Source organism: Bombyx mori, chromosome 4 (assembly GCF_030269925.1).
Source record: "Bombyx mori chromosome 4, ASM3026992v2".
NCBI classification, from domain to species: Eukaryota; Metazoa; Arthropoda; class Insecta; order Lepidoptera; family Bombycidae; genus Bombyx; species Bombyx mori.
In genome coordinates, this window is record NC_085110.1 from 5,160,067 (window position 1) to 5,174,867 (window position 14,801).

The 14,801-nt window shown below is 36.8% G+C and overlaps 1 long non-coding RNA gene across 2 annotated transcripts; it reads right to left on the reverse strand.

Moving 5' to 3' along the window:
- Nucleotides 1-1,105: 1,105 nt before the first annotated feature.
- LOC110385720 (uncharacterized) lies at nt 1,106-7,608 on the reverse strand. Of its 2 annotated transcripts, XR_005246604.2 has the most exons (5): nt 7,176-7,608; nt 6,262-6,384; nt 4,888-5,001; nt 1,624-1,750; nt 1,106-1,261 (listed from the first exon to the last, which is right to left on the reverse strand). It is a non-coding gene; the product is annotated as an uncharacterized LOC110385720 (long non-coding RNA). The 2 variants fall into 2 exon arrangements; XR_005246606.2 differs by lacking the exon at nt 4,888-5,001 and having other exon boundaries at nt 6,291-6,384.
- Between the last annotated feature and the right edge of the window lie 7,193 nt (nt 7,609-14,801).

A 14,801-nucleotide genomic window follows, 5' to 3' on the forward strand; every position in this document is an offset into this window, starting at 1 on the left:
TCTATTACAGCTTTACCACGATGCTCTGTATCAAGCAACCCTACCTACATAGGAATCACAAATAAATAAACATTGGGCATTTTTCGGCTCTGAGCTTATACTTTCTCCTGCGTTATGGACGCAGCAGCATACACACAAGAACTTAATTTGTTCGGTCTATGAATATTAAAGCATTGATTACGACCGGGTATGAAACCCTGGCCTCCTCATATAGTAATTAAAATCACTAAAGAATCATCAAATGATCCAAACGGATAAACTTGGGATTGGCAGATTAGTATAAAAGCTATTGAGACGATTTTTTTTTATTATTACTTAGGTCGATTGACGAGCTCACGGACAACCTAATGCTAAGTGGTCACCAGAGTTCATAGAGATCTACAAAGTAAATGCCGCCACCTACCTTGAGATATTAGTTCTAAGGTCTCAAGTTTTTGCACTACAACGGCTACCCCACCTTTCGAATTGTTTTTTTCTTTATTGTATTAATGGATAAGGGATCTCTCATCCCACCTACTGTTAAGTGGAGGCCAGAGTGGCCATATCACAACTTAAATACCGTCAAGTAACTTGAGACATGAGGTTTTAATTTCTATTGCCTTGTTGATGAATTAGAGAACGGAAAGGTACTTAAATATATTCTTCTTCTTTTTCTTCTTCTTTAGAAGATTATCTTTAGATTACCAGATAAGCTGACAGCCCGTCTGGTCATCAGCGTGCATCGAGAACAATAGAAATAAGAAACAATGTCACCTAATAACAAACATGAGATTGAAGAATAAATTGCATCTGGCCTTTATTTTTTTTATTGCTTAGATGGGTGGACGAGCTCATAACGCACCTGGTGTTAAGTGGTTACTGGAGCCCATAGACATCTACAACGTAAATGCGCCATCCACCTTGAGATATAGTTCTAAGGTAAATTAGAACAAATGATTTCTTTACTACAGAGACAGTTATGCAGGCTCAAAATTATTCTTGTGTTATATAGATCTATGTACAGGGCGGGCCAGAAAGATGTGCGAATTAAAAAAAAATAATAAATAAAAGAAATATATATATACAATACACATCTTTATTTCAATTGAAATCGATATCTGGGAAATTTATTTCTTATGAACTACATCATTCAGGTGTGCATCATCACGCTGCAAACATTCCTCGAATCTGAACTTCAATTTGGTAAGAACTCCCCGACACGTTGCGCGTGGAATAGCTGCCATTTCTTCTCGAATATTTATCTTCAACTGGTTAATCATGGCTGGCATAAAAAATAATATATTTTACAATTTATATTTTAAAAAAATTAAAAAGCTAATGTAACTTTACGGAAGTTTACGTCACAAGCAATTTGTATAAAACAAAGATTTATATAATAATCGTCAAGGTGTATTTTTTTGGTACTATTAATTATATAGTACATGATGCAAAAATTGAAATGATGCGTAGGTAAGTGCCTATTTATATGCAGATCGCTACCAAACTCTATACTCTATAGGATCATCTACTAGGCTAATCTGAAGACTCCTCAAAAGATTATGGAAATCAGGAATATACACATCGATTTTTATAAATTGTATTATAGTAAACAAGGCTCTGTACGCCCATATAAAAATATTCTACCTGCTTTTAGGTACGTCGGTACCTATCCTCTAGGTGAATCATCCGCGTCGTGATATCTAGGAGCTCTAACAGTCATTCCGCACTGGGTGAAATTTGAGTGTCCGTGTCCAGCAGTGTGTCCATCAATCTACAATATTTAAAACTCGGAGACTACAAAACTGAGACTTAGAATTCATATCACAATATGGGTCGCAGTTCTTGATAGCTGGTGACATTTACGTTGTTGATGACTATGGGCTCCAGTAACCACTTAACACCTGGGGCGGCGTGAGCTCGTCCACCCTATTAATAACAGACACACCACTCGATATGATGTAATTTAATCGAATTAGAGCAACACTAAAGCTCAAAATTTAGAATGCCTTTGTTAGCTAGACAATTTTCCTTTACTATTATAGGTGTGGCGGGTAGCCATCGTACAACGCAAGATATTTGACAGATGCCTGAATCTCGCTTACGACATTTTCAAGATAAAGTGCATATATACAAGTTCCGAACAACAACATTCGAACCGTCGGTCTACCGAGCAATATCACCCGCTCGGTGGAAGATCTTTCCTTTCGTCGTATATTCCCAAATAGGCTTTATTCAAAGAATACACAACTTAGATCAGTTTATCTTGCTAAGCGATGAGTGTCAATGACCTCTAATGAAAAAGTGGTTTTATATTTCTTTATTGTCAATATCAGATGAGCTATTTAAAAACAATCGCCGACGAACAAATAAAATAAAGCAACATTTTCAATAAAAATCTAAGAATAAACCCGTGTTCACAGACGCATAGGTGTACTTTAATCCTTTTTATTCTAAAAAACGAAGCCTATAGAAGTTGAATATTTGAATATGTTCTTTGGCGTTACTTGTCTAAGTCACATTACCAATGTTTATGTCAAAATCATCAAAGCTTTACGAGTAGTGACACGTTTCAATCAATTACAGTAAACACGTAAGGGGCGATGGAGAATTTAATCAAATCCCTCCCGACTGAGCTGAGCTGAGCTGAGCTGATAGAATTCGGGCAGTTTTTCCTCCCTTGGGATTGCGTGAACTTAATTCGGTGACGCCCCAGTGTTTAGGTGGGACTCATTTAAACACTATTTTCACTTAAGTGAGGCGAGGGTTGAGGTGCAGAGTTAAGAGACTCGGCTTTTTAATTACATGCCATAAATGTATTTAAATTATGATTGTAGTTTGAATTAAAGCTTTTTTTTAAAACGTCGTAAATTTCATAATATTGACATTGATCCAAATTTTTGTTGTCTCTGTAGATAAACGCCCATACGACCCACCTGATGGTGAGTGGTTACCAGCGCTTATGGACTTTAGGAATGCCAGGGGCAGAGGCAAGCCGCCACCTAATTTTCACGTAACTAATTCTATATCAAACAAAATAATAAAATAGTATTTTCTTCGGTTTTCACGAGTCATACATTTTTATTTTCATTATATTATTTTCGACGTTAATACATTTTATATCATTGATTTGACTACGAAAAAACAGTAGGTAGCTTAAACTGTAAAAGCAATTTTAATGTTTATATTGTCCTAAACTACATGTTTATCGGCGATAAGGCATACTTTAACCCACAGACACAGCCCACTGAGTTTCTTGCCGGATCTTCTCAGTGGGTCGCGTTTCCGATCCGGTGGTAGATTCTGTGAAGCGCTGCTCTCTTGCTAGGGTCAGTGTTAGCAACACTCCGGTTTGAGTCCCGTGAGCTCACCTACACGCTAGGGTAAAGCTGATATAGCCTCTCAAAGCTATCAGCATAGGTAGGAAAAAAGAGAAATTACCATACTGGTTATTTCTGGTAAGAAGCAAATCCGCGAGAGGGAGGTAATCCAAATGTGGCTTCGTGAATCCAGTCGATGGCGTAACACATTTTATGCTTACCGTTTGACTCCGGTAGCCGCGAAACACCAGATGACCCGTAAAAACGCCTTTAGTAAATATGAGATTTTTTTATCGCTTAGATGGGTGGACGAGCTCACAGCCCACCTGGTGTTAAGTCATCTACAACGTAAATGCGCCACCCACCTTGAGATACAAGTTCTAAGATCTCAGTATAGCTACAACGGCTGCCCCACTGAAATAGGCGGGGTGGTGGTACCTACCCGCGCGGACTCACAAGAGCTCCTACCACCAGTCAAAAAGAAGAATCTACAAGAAAGGACTTCGAAGTCTAAAGATGTTTGATGCCGTCGAACCACTTAACGTCAGCTCGTTCTCTTTTACGCATTAATCTATAAGATTTGAAACTCGGCATGGACGCAAGTAGTTCATAACAAGAGAGCCATACGATTGTTCGTAAGAAACAAACCTAATAATATAACAAGCAAGTAATTTTATGTTCATAAGCATTACATTGACGTCTGCTTCAGCTCGCGCAGTCGGTTACGTACTGACGACTCTTAAATACAACTAAAATTAGTTGTTCCGAAGAATCAGGAAGCTAAAGTTTATTTTTGTTATAAAAATCCTAACTTTCATGACGAGGCCAACAATGAAACGCACAATCTAAAATTACATTATTTTTAACTTTTCAAACAAAATTAACTTTCGTTCGTGCAATTTCATCATTCTTTGTTGCTTGTTTTTGAACATGAATGAACCATAATATTTACTTGGTTAACAAATATAAAAAAAACAAATGTATTGTATATAGCATTATGTTAATTATAGTATTACTCGTGGAAGATTGTATTCTCAGTCCACACGGGTAGGTTCTTTTTAAAATTTTTTTATTGCTTACATGGTGGACGAGCTCACAACCCACCCGGTGTTAAGTGGTTACTGGAGCCCATAGACATCTACAACGTAAATGTGCCACCCACCTTGAGATATAAGTTCTAAGGTCTCAGTATAGTTACAACGGCTGCCCCACCCTTTAAACCGAAACGCATTACTGCTTTACGGTACAAAAAGGCAGGGTAGTGATACCTACCCGTGCGGACTCACAAGAGGTCCTACCACCATCTGTAAAAAGGTACCACGGTTCTGCCTATTTCTGCCGCGAATCATTTAACTATGCAATTTAGTTTGACGTGTGAGACAACCCTTATCCAATACAGTTGAGACTTTGACCTCATGTATCAAGACTCAAGCATTCTAATTCTTTAGTATATGTACTCCGGTAAGTACTCAACACAAAGCATGCAGTCAATTCGCTCGCCCTACTCTGTGTTCTAGAGAAAGACTAGCGTTTTTACTTCTTCGGCCACTATATACAATAATAAATTCATTCATTGAAGAATAATAGGTACCTGATCTAGATGAGTTGACAATCTTACCACCTATCGCTTGGTTATCAAACTCACTGCCATCAAAATGCAAACGCGTAACTACTTCGCGGCTGAAGCGGGGAAGGTCATTGGTACCTATAAGGTAAGGTAAGGCTCATAAGGTATTAACAAACAATGAATATGGTAAACAAACGTTACTGCTCAATAAGACATCGATTTCGTTATAAAGAAAATTTTATTAAGTTGACAACAAAAAATTATGAATTCCGGATGTAAAAACGTACTGACGTTTCGCACCCCACCGTTCCGCGGCGTGACCGGGGAACCGAACCCGGCACAGAGGGTGGGCAATCACAGCGTTCCCACGAGGCCGACCATTGTTTTGTCTCACGGTTCGCGACATGTCATTGCGATGATTGCTGGAATATTTACCGCTTTCTAATCATATGCTCTGACGTATCCCGAAAGGTCAAGGACCGAACATCTGTTGGTATACGATATGAAATACGATACTTGCCTTCATACGTAACATTAATCTAGATTATTGATTATTTAAGGAATTATAGTTATTTCCTTCGGTTTTCGCGAATCACAGATAATTAATTAGACTAGTTTTACTAATCGTCGTTTTTGTAGTCGTCGTGGCCTAATGGATAAGACGTCTGGTGCATAAGTGTTGAGGCGATGCACCGATGTTCGAATCTCAGGCGGGTACCAATTTTTCTAATGAAATACGTACTCAACAATTGTTCACGATTGACTTCCACGGTGAAGGAATAACATCGTGTAATAAAAATCAAACCCACAAAACTATAATTTGCGTAATTACTGGTGGTAGGACCTCTTGTGAGTCCGCACGGGTAGGTACCACCACCCTGCCTATTTCTGCCGTGAAGCAGTAATGCGTTTCGGTTTGAAGGGTGGGGCAGCCGTTGTAACTATACTTGAGACCTTAGAACTTATATCTCAAGGTGGGTGGCGCATTTACGTCGTAGATGTCTATGGGCTCCAGTAACCACTTAACATCAGGTGGGCTGTGAGCTAGTCCACTCATCTAAGTAATACAAAAAAAAAAACGAGTTAAGAACAATATTCGAATATCGACTTCTAACACCTTAGTCGTCCATGGACCATGGACACTTTAGATTATTTAATGACAGTAAAAAAACGCGAGAATAAATCTTAAAAATAATTTTAAGCAATTGTAATTTATTTTTACAAGTTTCCTCTGCGTCTATTTTTTTGTTATATACTAGATATTAAATAAGTACCTACCTTATCGAATTTCAAAATTTAATCTAAGCATTATTCTAAAACTGTACATTTAATGAACTTACCAATAAATCATAAAGCATTTATTTGATCGCTATTTTTATTTATTCGTGTTCTTATTACCTGTATGAGTGAACGAGCTCACGACCCACCTGGTGTGAAGTGGCTATTAGTGACCTATTAGCGTCTGTCCAGCCCTTCAAACGGGAATGCGTGTTTCTTGCGAAAGAATATCGGCACATACCCCTGTAAAGTACAGTAAATAAAAGTTAGCGATGGCAGTATGGCAATACCCACGTTCTTAATTTGAAAAAAAATATCGGAATACCCAACAAAATCAAAGGCTTATTTCTGTCACTGCGCTAACAGAGATGCATCGATAACATGAGTGCAACTTTTTTAATTATTATTAAAAAAATGAATTTAACTTTGTGTATACTAAATTCGTAGCAATTTCGTAGGTACATTATTTATTATAAGAGTGAACCCGCTTCGGACTACACAACAATTTTAATCTGCAATAAGAATAGGTTAATAAGGTATACAACAATGAGAAAAAACAATGAAGTCGTCGTGGCCTAAAGGATAAAGACGTCCGGTGCATTTGTATGTAGCGATGGACCGATATTCGAATCCCACCCGGATACCAATTTTTCTAATGAAATACCTACTACGTACTCAAAAAATGTTCACGATTGACTTCCACGATGAAGGAATAACATCGTGTAATAAAAATCAAACCCGCAAAATTATAATTTGCGTAATTACTGGTAGTAAGACCTCTTGTGAGTCCGCGCGGGTAGGTACCACCACCCTGCCTATTTCCACCGTGGTGCAGTAATGCGTTTCGGTTTGAAGGGCGGGGCAACCGTTGTAACTACACCGAGACCTTAGAACTGATATCTTAAGGTGGGTGGCGTATTTACGTCGTAGATGTCTATGGGCTCCAGTAACCACTTAGCACCAGGTGGGCTGTGAGCTCGTCCACCCATCTAAGTTATTAAAAAAAAAACAACGCATAATTGCAAATCACTTACCTCCAAATCCACGGTATCATATAACAAATTATTGTTAACAACAAATATCGGATCTCGTCTCGGAGCAACCCTGGCTGACGTCACAGCTGCCTACTGCATCCGCCGACAGATTTCGGCCCTAAAATTTTTTTTCCGCCATCCCTGGGAAATCCCAAATCGAAAACGCTGTAAACATCCGAACTAAACTTGTCACGTAATTCGTTCGTCAAACAGCGTCGTCGTGTTTGTTTGTCCTTAGGACTGACACCGCGCCGCCCCCTGCGGCGGTCCCTTTTGTTTTTATGTTGTACGCTGTCAATATTTAGTCTCATTTGTCGTTAAGTGGTTTTAAATGGCGACGATCCGACGCAAAAGTGGGTGTGCGACGTGTGCGATCTATGCAAACATGGACGCTCTGGTAAACGTGTGGATGGCGCGGCCCGCACGGAAACACCCGTGACTGGTATTTAAATAATATTATATATAATATACTTTATGAAGAAGATATAATCTACTTTTTATTTTTGTCGCGTGCTCTTCACGCATTCTTGAAATATCTTAGTTAATAAAAAAAATGCGTTTGTTGTTGTCAAGTGAAATTAATATTAATTTTGAAAAATTTACTGATGGGCCATTCAAATAACTGCTAACATGAACGGTACTGTTATTGGTGTGTTAATTTTTTTTTTTCAAATTTCTTAACTCACTTTGGCAATTGACTAAAAGGCTTAACTCGGACGCGTGGTCATTCGCGACTGTCTGGATGTTTACGATGCGCTTCGAAAAGGAACTTTTGTACAACTGTTGGAAGCGTCGGATCTTTCATCCTCTCCTAACGCTTGTATTAGAAAGAGATGGAGAAACTGAAATACGCGTATGGGCTTAAATGTAAATACCGTCGCGTCATCTGTACCAAGCTGATAGTGCACACACTTACCTAAATAAATTTTAGAACATTTACAGATAGCTTTGAATATTCCTGACCACACTTCAACTTTGGACATGTCACGTGATTTTCTACCGCGTTCAATGTGGAATAATTAAATTAATGATGTTGAATCCCTCGTTGGGGAATTCCCCCTATGTGGGATTTTTGGAATTCCCCCAAAGTTTCAATTGTATTATATTTATTATACTTCTTAACCTATCTATACTATAGGTCTTGTCCAACTTCTGGTTTCCTTCATCGCAGCTAAAGAAGCTATGAGTAAACCTAAAACCTAAAAGTTTTAGGTATGACGAAGAGGATCTGGTGTACCTACCATTTTTGGTAAAAGATGATATACGATGAGAATCTCGGAGAATCAGTGTCGGAGTAGTTGCCGACTAGATCTTGTGCACCGAAAGTATCAATATCATTTATATTCATTTATTAAATTCATACACTTCTGTGGCAGTTTTACTACAAGTACAAATGCACATAAAACACCTATGTACGTGTCCAACTTCGAAACTATTCGTAGGAAAAAAAAATCTCTACGATACAGACAAGTATAAAACATTAAAAATACCACGTTTTCAAAAAATAACTATTCAGTACAAATCTGCATTTCGGTGCATTTTTTTGCACTGTCATTTGAATTTTTAAGTAACTTTATTGTATCTTACTCATGGAGTAGTTTAAAATCAATTACAAAATTCCACAAGAGAAGTAGTTGCTAAGCGGTATGAAGACATTGTGGCTTAAAGGATAAGATGTCTGGTGTTCTCGTTTGGAGCGATACGACTACGTCCGTGTTCGAATCCCGCAGGTAGGTACCAATTTTTCTAATGATATACCTATTTAACTCATGTTCACGAATGACCTCGAGAAGGAGAGTAAAAGAATAACAGTAAACAAATCAAATCAGCTAAAAAATTTATTTTCATAATTACTATACAATTAAAACATCCTCAAGTATCAAGTTGGTCACTTTGTGACGTTCATAGCACCATCCCACTATTTTTACCGCAAGGCACTTTGCATTCTAGTTTGAAAAGGGTAGAACTACCGTGACTTCAATTCAATTGAGACCCTCTGTATAATATTTCAAGGTCGTGACTATAGACAGTGGAATTTTACACCCGATTTTTATATTTTGTGTGAATACTTTTTTGTTGTGATCTTGGTGATGTTTCCATTTGTTTCTTTGTTAATAGTCTTTGTGGTGAGTAATTGGGAGTCGTGGTACTAGCATTTTGCGAATTTCTGCCGCGGAAAAGTCTTGCGTTTCAAAGTGTTGTACTGCCATTATATAATAAATTAGCGGCCCGCCCCGGCTTCGTTTGGGAAATGGCGACGCGATGTAAAGAATTTTAGGTGATTTTTTTTACACATTGGGTTACATTATTGGAGTTTCAGTAAGGATCCCTAATTTTTTTTAAAATATAATAAATATAGCCTATGTCACCCGGGGTAGCTTTCCAACAGTGTAAGAATTTTTTAAATCGGTTCAGTAGTTTCGGAGCCTATTCAATACAAACAAACAAACAAATCTTTCCTCTTTATAATATTAGTATAGATTAGAGGCTCCAATCTCAAATCTCACAGTGAACAGTAGCAATCACGTTATGATGATATGTCCATGAACTCCGATATTCACTAAACTAAGCTAAACCATAGACCGAGAACGCTTTCACCCCTTAAATTAAATTCCAAATTGTACTCCTAAAAATAAATATTTATCTAGGATACATAGGATTTTGGATCTATTTTATCAGGGCATAGAGTATTTATTTTTCATTTGATATATACGAATATAATTCTCATTATGTTTATCTAGCATAGACACATTATTTAGTCTAGCGTTTGGATTGACATTATATTTCTCGCAGCACACTAATATTTTCGTTAGCGTCGTTGCGAGCCTATTATCACCCTCGTCGTCTAAAAAAACACAATCAGCCTTGGTCAAGCTTGGAACTAAGTGCCGCATCGATTCAAACAAAAAAATAAGTGGAATTTTAACCTTAGCTTAGTGCGCGTGGCCTTCTCGGAATCTTTACTTGCCGTAACGGTACTCATTCCGCGTCTCCCTCAGGTAGACAGTAGACTGCAACTCTCGATAGTTTCGCTCAACAGAAAAGCTAATTTCATTTTTACTTTCAAATTTTAATGAAAATAAATAACCAACACAAGGCTTTCTTCGTAATAGCCTTTACGGCGATTACTTCATTTCTAGGTCCAATTTTTACTGAATACGCTTTCGGAATATCTAATTAATTTTATTATGCCCTGTAAATGATTTGCGGTAAAGATTTTTTTTAAGCCTATACAACTAGGTGTAATAATTCTCTCTACTTCTGCCGCGAAGGAGTCTTCAATTTCCAAAGATAGCCTTCATACATGACTTTGAGCTTATATTTTAAAGCGGTCTATGAGCTCTGGTAAACGCTTAACATCAGGTAGGCCGTGACCTCATTCCTTGATTTGGGTAAAAAAAGTTAAAGTACACAACAACTATAAGACTCTCTAAAGTGATGTAATAAATGATTGAAATTTCAATAAATTCTTCTAACAGTAGTATAATAAAACGCCGGACCACCTAAACGTTGACTCATTTATTTAAATAAACTATTTACTAAACAAAAGAAAACTTCTATTAAAAAATACACTGACTAAGAAATATACCTCAAAAGCAAAAAGAAAAAAAAACACAATTTGCAAATTCTTAAAATGCTTAATTAAGTAGCGACTCCTACATAATCTCCGTCTTTTCTATCTCCTTTCATACAATCACAAGCCTATTCGCATAATATGATCTAAGTCTTTCGTTACACTAGGCAATATTACATTCACATTGAAAGAAAAAAAAATGAAATTGTTTGTTCCGCTGCAAACAGACAAGCTTCGCAATAAACTGCCGCTATAAAAAATGTTTCGGGAAAGCTTTATTACCGACCGTAAAGGGTTTCGAATACAGGGTGTGTGCAATAAAATAATTAAATAGGACTTCGATATGACAAAGGTGCCGACATTATGTGCCTAACTGTACTTGGTGTTCCGGTTAAGAATATTTATCACTTCAACTCTATAGTTATGTTTCTGTTATTAGATATTATCTAACGATATAAAGCGGTTCTTTTTTTTACTACTAATTGACCGACGAAGGCTTATGTCATTGAATCATTAGTAATGTATTGTTGATCATGTTTGTATTAAAAATATATTTGTAGAGACAGAATACAGCCCTGTATGAACGAACGCACTAGCTACAGAGCTTTTCTAAACGTTCGCTTTGAACTAAAGCTAAAGCTAGTCCAAAATCTGTAATTTGGATGGAATTCCAGTAAGGAAGTATGAATGCAGACTACTACTAGTTACGTGTGTGTAAGACACTAAGAATCATTTCTTGAAAATGGAAACAGACTCTTAATTAAAGTTGAACAAAATACAATTTTGAATGCCCACAATAAAGCTTTTAGGTTAGAGGGATGGATCCGTACGAGTTTTTACCATATTATGTACCATAGTATTTTTGAACAAAAAGCTTTCTGGTCTTTCGATAGGATAACCATCTGTTGAGACACATTTACTGGTAGTGGGGCGTGCTGTGAGCCCGCACGGGTAGGTACCATCACCCTGCCAATTTCTGCCGTGAAGCAGCCGTAGCAACTGAGACTTAGAACTCATGTCTCGAGGTTGTTGATGGCATTTGGGTTATTGGTGTCTATGGTTTCGGTAACAACTTAAAATCGGTAAGGCAGTGAGTGTACTCATCGAAGCAATAAAAAAAACACAATAAATATTTTAAGAATTGATAAAGATTGGCGGGCGAAAGAATTTATATCAAAGTGTTTGAGGCTCCAGTTACTTCTTTAGCTTAGTTTATCTACAGAGGTACGCCACAAAAAACCGTTCTTCTTTGGACTTTATTTTGTAGTGTTGCTTTATTTGTTGAACACCGAACTATATACATATATTTATTTATTTATACTTATTGTACACACAAAGAAAATACATTAAAAAACAGATTTAAAGAATGTCTAAATACTATGTACAAAGGCGAGCTTAACTCATTCATGAGTTATCCAAAGTTATCATTCATATATACAAGTTTTGTCCAAAAAAATAATTTAGTTCAATTGCTGATTGATTCCCGTTCACCTGATGGTTAGCTGCAAAAAATTGCTTCTACTCTTCCTCACTCTACTAGTCGAAACCCATGTCTTCATAGAAGATAAAAAAGATGAAGAAGAAGATAAAAAAAAGACCAAAAAAGCACTACTAAATAGTAAAATAGTATCATATATGACTCAAACTACATTTGTTTGTTTTTTGACCATTACATACTTTTCCTTGCGGCTGATAACCTTATCAGTACTGGCACCAATGATCGTTCTCACGGTCTGTGAATTTCAATAATAACTTTCTTGGAAAACTTACTGGAGTATTCTCTTTTAAAATCATATGTCACTTAGATGGATAATCATGTTGTTTTTTTAACTCCAACAAGAATATCAAACACCATCATTTTAACTACCACTGTATCATCTGATTAAACTCCCAATTTATGGCGCACCGCTAGTCCCAGGTGTAATTTCCGGTCGGAATTCATCTATGTTAAAAATTAATATTACGCTACTTATAAGACAGTATAAATTGTTAGAGGATCCATCCAATTTGGAATTATTCTTCGTGGCCATTTTGATTACTTTTTTAATCTCCGTGGCTTTGATTTGTAAAATCCTAACGACACGTCTTAACACTATATACATATATTACATGTACTTAAAAGTTCAGAGTGATATAAATCAGGCAAAAATGGGTCGAATTAAGAAAGAAATTAATAATAATTAAACAAGAAATCATGTTTTATTTCAGACTACCCTTTTTTCGTCCAGTCTCAAATCCTGTGCCTTCCGTTCTCAGTCAACGGCTAAGTAGGTTGGTAGGAATAAAAAACAAAGGGCCGGGGGCGAGCCATAAATCGCCCGCGATAGAGTCATTAGCCAGGCGTGGACTCGGCCACTGAATAATTAAAAACAAATAAACCCGACACGGATTGTGTTATCTAAAATCTTTGAAACCATTTTTTTAGTAAACGGAGAAAATTAGAATTTTTAGCCAGTTACAAATTAACTTCAACGAAAGGGTTATATTATAAGTATTACAGTTAGTTATAAATCTTATTTTATTAACAGTTACTTAATACTGTAGTTATGCTCTTCAATTTTCGCAAGCCAAGGACATTATTGAAACGACTTCCGCTAATTACGTATCCGACTCAGGCGACGGGGCAACGCATAGCCGCTGCGGCGCCGTCGCCCAAAACTAGTCTTGTCGAATCTCCCGGATCCATTCTTGGTGCTTTTAAGCTCTTCAAGCATCTGTCACCGTTTTCATCGAATTCGACGAAAAGTTCGACGAGCAAACTAACCCATAAACACAGTCACAACAAATAGTCCTCTGAGTTTCTCGCCGGATCTTCTCAGTGGATCGAGATTCCGATCCGGTGGTACACTCTGCAAAGCACTGCTCTTACTAGGGCTAGTGTTAGCAAATTCTCTCAGAACCGCGCGAACTGGATTAGGCCCCTAAGCTACCAAAAAATAGTTAATAAGAAAATAAAAAAACCTTTACGACTTAATCTCGCGTTTCTTATTCCAAAACTCCGATAATCGACCGTGACCACGAAAAATGTGAAATATTCGGAACGTCAGAAGTAATAAATACAAGATAAGAGCCATAAAAGTTGTTTTATTCACATACAATTTACTAATTGCCAAAAAACAATCAGTAGCAAGCAGTTGTGGAAGTTTTACAACAATTAGAACGTTAGCGTTTTCATAATTAAATGAAATATAAAAATATTTGAAACCATCGCTAACAGTTAACATTTTTTTTAGGTCAAATCGTAAAAACTGTTCCCGCTATCTATCAGAATAAGATCAATTCAAGCGCTAATGTGTTTTATGTTTTTTTTTTTTAATATTACCTACGAAACCACTTTCCATTACCATATTACTGTTTGTGATGGAAAAAAACAACTAAAAGAAAATAAATGTTTAAAGTAACAAAATTACACATCGCGCTTCTAAGTTCACCAAAAGCCTTCTGTACATAATCTATTACATGTTTTGTGTAACAGTTCCATAGATTACTACACGTGCCTTATATGTTTGAAAAAAAAAAAACAAATTATGGTATAGATGATCACACTAGGAAGTTGTTTGTTTCTCAATTTATTAATTTTTTTGGATGCTCGTTTTACATTCGGCAAAGTCATCAACGTTAATGAGGCTGGAATAAGAATTGACGGGTAGCCTGTTTACGTTGTTTTTAATCTATGACACCATAACCTATAATAGGATAGCTCTGAAAAAAAAAAAACTTAATTCTTTCAATTCTCATTTCAAAAATTGACAGCTCTATGGCGTGTGCGAAAATTTTAATAACACCATTATATTACCTACGCTCGTTCTGTGTACTGACGAAATAGATTTTTCTTACGATCCGTATCAAAGTCCAACATAACGTATCTCTATTAACGTAAATACGAAAATTAATTTCAAGGCTAACTAAAGCACAACTGTGGAGCTAATTGTATTGAACTAATCATAGTTTCAGAAAAGCTTACATGTTTTTTTATTTTTATTGTTTAGATGGGTGGACGAGCTCACAACCCACCTGGTGTTAAGCGGTTACTGGAGCCCATAGACATCTAC